This window comes from Ochlerotatus camptorhynchus, unplaced genomic scaffold, assembly GCF_037179485.1.
Source record: "Ochlerotatus camptorhynchus isolate MF236.1 unplaced genomic scaffold, CSIRO-AGI_Acam_v1.1 ptg000142l, whole genome shotgun sequence".
NCBI lineage: Eukaryota > Metazoa > Arthropoda > Insecta > Diptera > Culicidae > Ochlerotatus > Ochlerotatus camptorhynchus.
The window spans coordinates 1,416,587-1,428,876 of NW_027040632.1; the positions used below are offsets into that span (position 1 = coordinate 1,416,587).

General features: G+C 41.0%; 2 protein-coding genes across 6 annotated transcripts in view; one reads left to right on the forward strand and one right to left on the reverse strand.

Moving 5' to 3' along the window:
- Positions 1–7,243, reverse strand: part of LOC135700796 (serine-rich adhesin for platelets-like) — a 39,198-nt gene extending 31,955 nt beyond the window's left edge. For 3 of the 5 annotated variants that reach the window (XM_065221443.1, XM_065221442.1, XM_065221438.1), the window contains exon 1: positions 6,318–7,243. The gene's annotated coding sequence lies outside the window, so the exon portion shown is untranslated. The remainder of the gene's footprint in view (positions 1–6,317) is intronic. The other 2 variants (XM_065221441.1, XM_065221439.1) reach the window with 2 other exon arrangements.
- The window catches only part of orion, a 460,865-nt gene that overhangs the window by 394,760 nt on the left and 53,815 nt on the right, over positions 1–12,290 (forward strand). The window lies entirely within an intron of this gene.

Below are 12,290 nucleotides of genomic sequence, written 5' to 3' on the forward strand. Positions count from 1 at the left end.
TTTCCCCCGCAAGGATATCCACAAAGCCACCTGGAGATCACCTGACCAACACACAGAAAACCAAATCGATCACGTTCTAAACGACGGGAAATTCTTCTCCGACATTATTAACGTCCGCACGTACCGCAGTGCGAACATAGATTCGGACCACTACCTAGTTGTAGTATGCATGCGCTCAAAACTCTCGACGGTGCATAACACCCGTGAAAGTCGAACGCCGCGACGCAACATTGAGCAACTACGGGACGCCGGAGTTGCCCAGGACTACGCGCAGCAGCTGGAAGGTGCACTACCAGCTTCTCTTGAAGATGGCTGGAGGGACATTCGTTCCGCTTTAGATAGTACTGCTGCAGCGGCACTAGGTACTGCAATCCCGGACCGAAGAAATGACTGGTTTGACGGCGAATGCAAACAGCAGCAGAAGAGCAACAGAAGAATGCAGCACGGGCGAGATTGAATGTGGAGCAATACAGACAAGCGCGGAACAGACAAAACTCGGTTTTTCGAAGGAAAAAGCGTTAGTAGGAAGACCGAGATCGCGAGGCGATGGAAAATCTGTACCGCGTAAACGACACACGGAAGTTCTATGACAAGCTAAAGATCACGCAAAGGCTACGTTCCGCAACCCGATATGTGCAAGGACATGGACGGTAACCTTCTCACGAACGAGTGTGAGGTGATTGAGTGGTGGAAGCAGTACTATGACGAGCACCTCAACGGTGATGCAGCAGAAAACGAAGGTGGCATGGCAACATACCTTGGAGCACGCGCAGAAGACGACAGGCTACCGGCCCCTGATCTTCAAGAAATTGAGCAGGAGATCGGTCGGCTGAAGAACAACAAAGCAACTGGTGTAGATCAACTACCAAGTGAGCTATTAAAATACGGTGGTGAAGCACTGGCTAGAGCGCTGCACTGGGTAATTGCCAAGATTTCGGAGGAGGAGATATTACCGGAGGAGCTGCAACTACCGCGCGATCACACTGCTGAGCGCCACCTACAAGGTACTCTACCAAATTCTATGCCGCCGCCTGTCACCATTTGCAAGAGAGTTCGTGGGGCAACACCAGGCGGGATTCATGGTTGCCCGCGCTACCACGGACCAAATTTTCGCGATTCGGCAGGTTCTGCAGAAATGCCGCGAATACAACGTGCCCACACATCATTTGTTCATCGATTTCAAATCCGTATTCGACACAATCGATCGAGATCAGCTATGGCAGATTATGCACGAGTGCGGAATTCCGGATAAACGGACGCGATTGGTCAAGGCAACGATGGATCGAGTGATGTGAGTTGTTCGAGTATCGGGGATACTCTCGAGTCCCTTTGAATCTCGAAGGGGGTTACGGCAAGGTGATGGACTTTCGTGTCTGCTATTCAACATCGCGTTAGAAGGTGTGATCAGAAGAGCGGGGATAGACACGAGTGGCACGTGAGCTTCTTGGCTTCACCGATGACATTGACATCATGGCACGGAACTTTGAGACGATGGCGGAAACGTACATCAGACTGAAGGCTGAACCTAGACGGATTGGACTAAGCTCGTGGAGGACCATTCGAATGGAAGGTGTTGCGTACCATCTACGGTGGATTGCAGATGGATGGCGTAACGTAGAGGAGGCGAATGAACCACGAATTGCACCAGCTGCTGGGAGAAGCATCCATCGTCCACATTGCAACAATTGGGCGACTACGTAATAATGCCGCACGACGACCCAGTGAAAATGGTTCTAGAATGCGACCCAACAGGATCAAGAAGAAGAGGCGCGCAGCGGGCAAGGTGGATCGACCAAGTAGAAGGCGACCTGCGGACCCATCGCAGACTACGAGGCTGGCGAACTATGGCCAAACTATGGCCATGGATCGAGTAGAGTGGAGACGACTTTTTCGGACAGTAGAGGACAACAAGGCCTTAGCCTGATTGGGAAGTTAAGGTAGCTAGTGTAATAGGATGCTTTGTTGATTGTTCATTAACTCTTGATTGCTTGTAATACTTATGAATATTTTAGGTGGACAAAAGGCGAACTAAGAGGTGGACACCTGAGCTTTTCCACATTTATATCGCTGTGAAGCAACTGTAAACTCTAGAGGGAATTTATATCTGTAACTGAAACCAGTTCGATTTTGTTTGCCAACCTGGTTAAAATGTGATATATAATTATCTTAAAGATAAATCGTCCAGCTCAAACCTTTGTATGGGGTAAGAGGTGGGACCATCATCATCATCATCATCATCTCAGACGGAGCTTCCTTTGGAATTTTTTGATCAACGCCTTACGGACGGGAAAACTGGCTTGAGTTCCCCTGGAAATGTGATGACAGCTCAGCTCTACAATGTGACGACAGTAAACGCAGATCATCCGTATCGGGCACTACTACTGGAGTATCGAGAAATAACGCTGCCTGCTACCATGCGGTCACAGACGCAGAAAGACTTTACTCATCATATCCTTACTAAAGGGCCTCCAACAGCATCGAAAGTTCGTCGGATGCATCTTGAAAAAGTAAAAGCTGCGTCCAAAAAGAACGGTCAATGCCATTGAATTAAGCCACGACTCCGGGTAGCCACCCAATACCTCACATCCATGATTTGCTGAACTCGTTCCATGGTAAGTCCATGTTTTCTACTATCGACTTAGAGAGAGAGTTTACCATCAAATCCCTGTAGAAGAGAACGACATTCTAAAAACGGCGGTCATTACTCCGTTTGGTTTGTTTGAGTTCACACGGATGCAATTTGGCATGAATTGGATTTTCACTGACTTGGACTTTGACGATATATGTATTGCTTCTTCCTCTGCTTCAGAGCATCTCGAACGCCTACGAATCGTATTTGAAAGATTGTGTCAACATTGTCTGTTCATAAACGTGGCCAAAAGCTTTTTTTGACGCACTGAGTTGGAGTTCCTGAGATACCTCATCAGTGAAAGTGGTGTGCGTCCTCTTCCGGCACGGGTACGAGCTGTTATGGACTACGAAATGCCTACGAGCGTTAAGACTGTGCCGCTTCTTGGCGCTTGTGAACGGGTATAAGTGGTTCATTCGTCTTGCCACGGATATATAAGCTGAGCTGCGGAAACTGATTCCAGACAAATGACTCTCGGAAGCTACATTGGACGGAGGCTTCACGCAAAAGTTTCGAACAGTGCAAACTTCTCTGGCAGAATCTACGCTTCTTCATTGTCCTGATTCCACAAAATCACTTGGGCTAATGATCGACGCTTCGAACACTGCTGCGGGGGCGGTAGTACAACAGTTAAACGGCACTGTTTGGGAACCACTAGGTTTTTACTCTGAATTTTTTTCAAAATCTCAGTGTTCCTATTTCACGTTTGGGCGTGAGTTAACCGTTATGAAAATGGCTGCGAATTACTTTCTACATTTGCTAGAAGGACGTAACTTCACTATTTTTACGGATCATCGTCCATTAAATTTCGCGTTGGCAACTTAATCCACTTCACGATTACCGCATGAAGAGTGATACCTTAGATTTATATTGCAATTCACAACCGACATCCAGCATGTCAGCGGAAAAGACAATGTAGATATAGAGATAGCATTCTATCACCGACTTCAATTGATTACGGAACAATTAGTCGTGATCAGAAAGATGACGTGGAGCTTGAAGCTCTAATGAAATCCAACAGTACATCCTTGAAATTTGAAGTCAAGTCACTGCCACAGTACGGTCTAAAAATATATTGTGACATTTTGTTCCGTATATTCCCAAGCCACATCGAGTAAATGTCATGACGCACTTTCATGGACTAGCGCATCTCGGTTCTCGGGCTACAATAAAACTCATAGCAGAGCGTTTCGTGTGGCCCTCCATGAATGCTGATATCAACAGATTTGTCAAGAACTCTTTAAACTGTCAACGTTCGAAGGTGCATCGTCATATTACGACTGGGTGAATTTGATCTTCCAAAGGCTCGATTTAGGCACGTTTATATCGACCTTGTTGGACCTCTGCCACCATCACAAGGACATCGCTATCTTCTCACGATGATCGATCGTTTTTCACGCTGGCCAGCAGCAGTCCCGCTAACCTACATGACAGGACCAACGGTAGCACAAGCATTGTACTCGACGTGGATTTCAAGGTTTGGTGTTCCTGAAAATATAACAACAGACCAAGGATGTCAATTTGAGTCGGAATTATTCAACGTACTGACCCAAATGTTAGGGGTTCATCCAGTGGCGTCATCCTAACCTCAATCTCCCTGTTCAACAACTCTCAAAACGTAAACAAACAATACAATATTGGTTCCAATGGATACAAATCAGTGAAACTAGAAGACCCTATGCCTTTTGAAACTGATTTGAATGTAAACATGACCCTAAATAACGTTTTCAAAGTTGTTGAACAGGTAAAAAGTGAGGTTACGCGACGCCACTGGGTTCATCATATTCGGACTACTGCATACCATCCATAAGCGAATGGAATTGTGGAAAGATTCCATAGGACGTTGAAAGCTTCTATTATGTACGTCAACCCGAAGGATTGGTACATCGAGCTTCCGATGATCTTGCTTGGACTGCGTGTTTCATACAGAGAAGATTTGAAATGCTCAGCTGCAGATCTAGTGTACGGTCAAGGCTTACGTATTCCTGGTGATTTTTTTTGAATCGCCGGCATCAACTGTTGATCGAACAGATTTTTGTAAATTGTTACATCGTTCCTTTGAGAACGTAAAATCACCCAAGCCCAGCCGTCATGGTCCTCGAAAAATATTCGTCAACGCAGAGTTGAGCTCTTGTACGCACGTTTTCATTAGAGTGGACTCCGTAAACCGATCGCTCCACCATCCATATGAGGTAGTACAGCGAACTGATAAATACATGGATGTCATTATATCTGGGAAGACTCAGCGCATTTCGATCGACCGGATTAAACCTGCTTTTATATGCAACCCAAACTTGGAACATCATCGTTCAGACGATCACCAAACTAACGTTACACCAACAGGACACCGGATTAGATTTTTGGTGTAACTGGGGGGAGCCTGTGGGATGCAACTGATGAAATGGATACAACCCTGGAATTTGCAGCCGTTGACAGAGCTGTGCGCGAAGACAGAGAGAGAAATGACGGTAAGAAGGAGGGGAAAGAAAAAGAAGGATTATTCTTATAACGCCAAGTTTGCAATTGCGTGTAATTTGCAAAGAATAAAGAGTTTGATATTATCCGTAATAAACGTCTTCGATCATTGAAATCGGTTCGAAACACCACAACCCTTATGTGCGTGAGGAATTGTTTTGCTTTTTCCCGTTTTCCGTTAACGGTTAAACATTTCCAACCTTTCCAGAAAATTAAAGAACAACCTAAAATCCCGAAATTGGGTAATTTGGGAAATTTTATTCAAAATATTTTAACTTAGAATTTTTCGAGTTTTTGGAGTTTAGAGTAGAAAAGAATAGAAACACTTTCAAGATTTGGAACTTTTTCCAATTTGAAAACACTCAACGATCAAACCGCTTACCGGTGGGTGGTGGCAACATGATGTATATTCAATCCACATCATGTAGGCGATATTATTAGTCACCATTCTTCAAAAAAGCGCTAAGGTGTGCTTTCGATTCCGGAGTCCGGTTTTGGATTCGAGTATTACAATCCATGTCTATTTCACTTCAACGCCTCTGCAGTCAAAGCAAACAGCAACACATATTCTGATGTCTTGCTGTCATCAACGACCCCCTCCATATTCTCCTACTTAGTCGTCGTCGTCAAGGAGAAGAAGGTTTCAAGCTTTAAGAATGCGACTAGTGCACGCGCGCGCGTGGTTCCCTGCTATTTGTAACATGTACCTATATAAAACTATCGAAATGTCACCGATATCGCGAGGTGAAACATTCGTCAAAAGGGTACATTTTAGCTGCAATGCCGGCATAATTAATACCTTCCAGTCAGGCGAAACTGTTCAACACTGGTCCAGCTTCAAATCAAGCTTATGCGGGTAGATGTAGACGACGCCTACTTACCGGCGAATGACGTCTTGTAGACAATTTCTATTTGCAGTGTTGACTGACAAAATCCCCCTCTCAGTAATTCTGCCAAAAACGGCGCCACTGCCCACCGTGCTAAAAGCACGAATTTTGCTATCGTTTTCGAACCTCCGCTCCTAATAACTTTGAGCAATAACACAAACGACACGACGGATACACTGGTCCGGTTCGGTGTGTATTGATTAAAAGAGTAAACAAAACTTGTTGACGATCTCAGCAGCAGCGCGATGACCGAAAAGCGGACCAAAGATAAATATTGTGATTCCATATTTTTTAGAGTGCCGAATCTTCCCACACATGCTACCTACCTTCGTTCGTTCGCGCTAGAAATCGGTCCGGTCTGTCTTTGCCTTTGGATGGATCGGAGATGTGTGCCCCTACTATCCATCCACATCCATATATGCAGCCTGCCAGCTAGCACAGAACGTCGCCGTATGTGACCGATGTCTTGCTATTTTTCTTGCTCCTCCGCCCACTCCTTGGCGACAGATAATTGTATTGAACTATTACCCCTTCCGCTTCTTCCGAACCAAAAAAAAAAACTTGTCTGCCACGTCGAAAACCGGGATCAGCACCAAAACCAAACTCCAAGTCGTAAAATTGTTGATTCCCTCCGGCTCTAGGTACCTCCTTGTCCGCGTCTTCCCCTTGGCCAAACGGCAAGAAAATTCCAAAACTAATGCTAATGCCTTCTTCTTGTTTCTCCTGCTGTTTCAGAATCGCGTAATCATTCGTCTTCTTCCCCGCACCGAGCGTAACGTCATGCACTTTTATTTTGGAATTTGCGAGTTTTGTTTCAAATTGGAAACACCTGAAAAATAAATATTGCACCTTCTATTCTTCGTCGCCACTCCGTGATTTAAAATTCACACTCTTCATACATGCGATTTCTTCGTCTTCTTCTGCTTCTGCTATTTAAATTTCACAGCCGCGGTGAAGATTTTCTTCCCCCTCTTCTTCAGGGGTCTGGTCGCAGAGGTTTTCTTTTTTTCACTTCCAGCCCCACAAAGCGCTCAGCTCACTATTCTTGGATGTAAATATTTTCAAACTGCTGCTGCTGGGAGCGTCCCTAATAGAACATCACACTCCGTCGTTTCGTTCCGTTCCGAACCCGAGCGAGGCTAGTGCGTGATGATTCAATTTGACTGCCTTCGCGTTCACCAAGTAGGAGTCTTGTATACTAAAAAAGCCAACCGACGACGGCGGCGACGTTTTCCGGACGACCGTCTAGTATTGAAACACTACCGAGACTACTACGCATTTTACACTAAACACAGCTCGAGACACGGTGGTGAACGAACCGGACGGCGATTCGAACCAAAAGGACAGAGGGAGACCATGCGATGTATCTTTTCTTTTCTAGCTGTTGTCGGTGATGGTCGGTGACGGATTTTATCAGATTTTTTTATTTTTGGAGTTTCCGTCTGGTGGTGTGGGTGTTGTGGTATAGTCTTTTTCGTGAAAGACGAATTAGGAGAGAAACGTCAGAAATGTGCAAGGTTTTTTAAACATTTTCTGAAAGCTCATGTTTGGGTGGGTGTAAGTTTTTCCATTTACGCCATTTACCTCATATACAGGGTGACTGCACAACGGTGTCCTTGTGAGAATAATACCCCGTTCACATTACAGCCTATATCACGTAATATAGGCTGTCTTGCAATGAGCACTCATACATAGGATTTCCAGTGGAAACTAGATGTATGAGTGCTCATTGCAAGACAGCGTATATCACGTGATATACGCTGTAATGTGAACGGGGTATAAATCAAGCTGAACAATGCAAGTCCTACACACCAAATCTCTTAAATCTTGTTCGGTACTTTTTTTTTGCTGGATTCGTTCTGTAAAATATAATTTTTGCCGAAAGTTTTGTAAAAAGTAATGATTTACAAATATTCCGCAATCAAAACTGCTGAATTTCCGTAATTTATAGAAATTTACCGAAAACTGTAAATCAAAATTACTGATCTAAATTGTAAATTGCTGCAACTCCGCAATACTGTAAAAATTGTGACGAATGTGCTGTAAACATAATCTTTTACAAAAACAAACAGCAGTAATGTGCCAGATTTTTGTAAAAAATACAGAACAGGTTTGTAAACTTCACACTGTAAAGCTTTGCTGTTATTTTGAAGTTGAGTGGTCTTCAGCTATCCTTTGTGACCAAGGTTGCAAAGACTCATTTCAGCTAAAACAATGTTTTTCTAAATTATGAAATAATTAGATGCCATGATCAAATTTTGAATAGTTAGGATACAAGAAGAGGTTGCAAAGAATGTGTTTGACATATTAAACCTGTTTATTTCACTTCATGAGAGTCACAATCAGCGATTTTTCACAAACTCACTCACTCACTCACTCACTCACTCAGCGATCAGCAAATCGCTGATTGTGACTCATAGAAAGCAAAATTTACAGGTTTTATGTTTCCAACGCATACTATGTAACCTCTTCTTGTAAGTTACAAGTAAAACATGCCATCATACCATCTTTTGGTTTTATTATTCCGAAAAACATTATTTTAGCTGAAATGAGTCTTTGCAACCTTGTTTGTGACTAGTAAGTACGTTAATGTTTTCCTATAATCCGTCCAATTTATATCGAAAGTATTAATTATATAATTCTTTTTCATTTCTGGACCAATTGCTTTCAGACGATATGAACATTAAATAGCCAAATGCCACACACAAACCTCGTCCACTACAGCAAAAAGCGAATTTGTGCACGGTTCGCTTCTGGGTCGCTAACCACGGTCAGGTTCTTATTTACTATATATACGGACGCGCGATGAAAATGTATGTTTATAGATAATAAATAAATGATTATTCAAACGAATCTTCAGGTTTGTTGTTAGAAATAAATAATTAATTAATTAATCAAATCATGTTATTAATGATTAATACAGCCAATTCGGTAAAATTATACCGAACGCTATATTGCTAACTTCACCGATCATTCAGCAAAATTTACAGTCCTGGTCAGTACATTTTGACAGCTCACAAGGGAACAAAATTTACCGAACGGATTTTAAATTCAAAAAATTACCTACCCTCTTCTAAAGGTCATTCTCTAGCTAATAAATCATCACACTAAAGCTTCATGTTAGCATTTTCAACCAACTCTGAAAATCGTTAACTTCGCGTATGAAGTAACATAAAAAACACTTTGAATGAAATTACCGAATAGATTACCGAATGTTCAGCTGTTCCATATTCGGTAAAAAATTACGGTATACTGTAAAAAAATCTTAGTGTGTAAGGCTGCCGAAGTCCTGAACTATTTGGTGGATTATTTTAACTTTTGGTTAAAATTTGACAGATGGAAAGTTATTTTATTTATTTATTTCATCAACCGATGTAGACTAGTACAAATACATATACAAATTTGTTTTTCTTAAGAATATTAAAAAATATATTGTCAGCTATTATATTTTTACTTCCTACGAGTTATGATTTCGTATGGAGTTAAAATATTGTTTTAGTTTATGCCGAGACATTGAAAAGTCAATGGTTTCGCAGTATTGATTGTAAGACGCCATCATGCGATTTAATGGCCCAAATTTTGCATAATTTGTGCGATGATGGGTTACGGCAAATAAATTTCGATTTCTGAGTTGTCGAGTAGGTACATAAAAATTTAATTTTGATAAAAGTTCTGCTGAGTTAATGCGCTGCGAAACGATATCGTTTACAAACGAAACCATTGCATATTCACGACGCTCTTTTAATGTTTGTATGTTTATAAGCATGCAGCGTGCTTCATATGATGGAAGAGGAAATGATGTCCAACCTAATTTACGAAGGGCATATAATAGAAATTGCTTTTGTACTGATTCTAATCTTTCTTCGTGCGTGATTGAAAATGGAGACCATACAATGCTGCAATATTCCAGTATTGACCTCACATAGGCAATATATAGTCAAAGTGTTTTTTATGTTACTTCATACGCGAAGTTAACGATTTTCAGAGTTGGTTGGAAATGCTAACATGAAGCTTTAGTGTGATGATTTATTAGCTAGAGAATGATCTTTAGAAGAATGTAGGTGGATAGTTCCGTTAGAGTACGGCAGTATGAAAATTGAATAGAAGTTGAAAATGAGCGAAGGGCCATTAAAGCGACAGTTTTCAAGATGACGCACATTTTTGCCTGTGGACTTGGAGACATACTTCAAGTCCCCGCGTACATCGTACGGGCTAGGCAAAAATGTGCGTCATCTTGAAAACTGTCGCTTTAATGGCCCTTCGCTCATTTTCAACTTCTATTCAATTTTCATACTGCCGTACTCTAACGGAACTATCCACCTACATTCTTCTAAAGATCATTCTCTAGCTAATAAATCATCACACTAAAGCTTCATGTTAGCATTTCCAACCAACTCCCAATATATAGTGTTTTAATTGTGTATGGGTCCTGAAAGTTATAGCAAAAGCGCTTGATAAAGCCTAGCATGTTATTTGCCCTGTGAATAATTGTATTGTAATGGTCTATGAAAGTTAGTTTGGAGTCTAAGATAATCCCTAAATCCCTGACTCTTTCACATTTTTCTACATTCTGATTTCCTAATGCAATTGAAATGTTTGATGGTGTTCTTTTTCTGCTAAATGATATTAAGTTGCATTTTTTTACATTCAGTTCTAATAGGCTTTTTTTACACCACGTGTAGAATATGTGTATTTCACTCTGGAATATATTGATGTCTTCATCATTTTTTATTTCCAAAAAGAGCTTCATGTCGTCGGCATAGATTAGCAATTTTATTTTTTTGAGAATGAAGGAAATGTCGTTTACGTACAGAATAAAAAGAAGAGGTCCCAGATGAGAGCCTTGCGGGACTCCTGAGGTGACTTGAATTGGGGTCGATTTCTTTCCGTTGAATTTAATTATTTGTTGGCGGTTAGTTAAATATGATTCAAGCCATTTCAGGAGTCCTGGCTCAATTCCAATTTTTTTCAATTTGAAAAGAAGCATTGGTATGTCAATTCGGTCAAATGCCTTGCTAAAGTCTGTATAGAGAGCTTCTACGTGGTTTCCATTATCCATTGCATTTAATGAATAGTCTATAAATTCAAGTAAATTTGTCGAGGTCGAACGTCCTTTAAAGAAGCCGTGTTGCATGTCAGTAATTCTATTTTTGGTTTGAAGAAATAATTTTTCATTTACAATTGCCTCGAAAAGCTTTGGAATGCAAGAGATAATGGCTATTCCACGATAATTACGTACGTCAGATTTTCGGCCAGATTTAAAAATAGGTACTAAAAATGAGCTTTTCCATATTTTTGGGAAGGTTCCGGATTCCAGTGACATATTAAAAAGCCAAAACAATGGAGCAGTGAGTTCCATTGCTAGACTTTTTAAAAATACTGGAGGAATTCCGTCAGGTCCAGGACTTTTTGAGGCGTCTAAATTCTTTAAAGCCTGCAAAATATCCTGCACTTGAAGTTGATTGACGCCAATGTCCCTTGAAAATTCTGGATGAAATGCAAAATAATCGCGGTCGCGATCTTCATCGGAAAATGTCGTATAGATTTCTTGAAAAAAAATTGCAAAAAGCTTACAATTTTTTTCCGAGCTATCCCCGACACGTTCGTCAAGATGCATTAGTGATGGAAAATTGTCAGATTTTAATTTGGTTTTTACGTAATTAAAGAAGTTCTTTGGGCAGGACTTTATTTCAAGTTCAGTTTTTGAATTAAATTCTTCAAATGCATTACTGATGGCTAAATCTAGTTGATCGCATAAGTCCAAATAGATAGCCAAATTTTCACTATTATTGTGTTTTTTGTAATGTTTATGTGCTTTCTGTTTTCGATTTTTTAAGTTTTTTATTTGTCTGTTATACCAGACTGGATTTTTTGTGCTTCTGTAGCGTATTTTTTTCTTCAAAGGTATTTCTTCCAAAATTATTCCTGATAAAATTTGGTAGAAGATGTCTACAGCAGTTTCGACATTTCCTTCATTCCTTAGAATTATTTGCCAATTGACGCTGTTTAATTTATGTTTGATTTTTTCGTAGTCTGCTAATTTGTATTCAAAGACTTCCTCGTATTCGCAGTCGTTGGGTCTTTGGTATTCGTGTACAAATAAAGAATATTCAATTGCTGTGTGAAACGCTTCGTTTTTCCACAATGGGCTTAATGATTCGGTCACACAGAAATCTTCATAAATATTCGTTAGTAAAAAGTCCAAATAGCAATTTTGTTGATTTTTGATGTGGTTAATTTGGTTCAGTCCTAAATTAGCAGTTTTGTCAAAAATGAACTGCAATGTTTCATTATCCCCA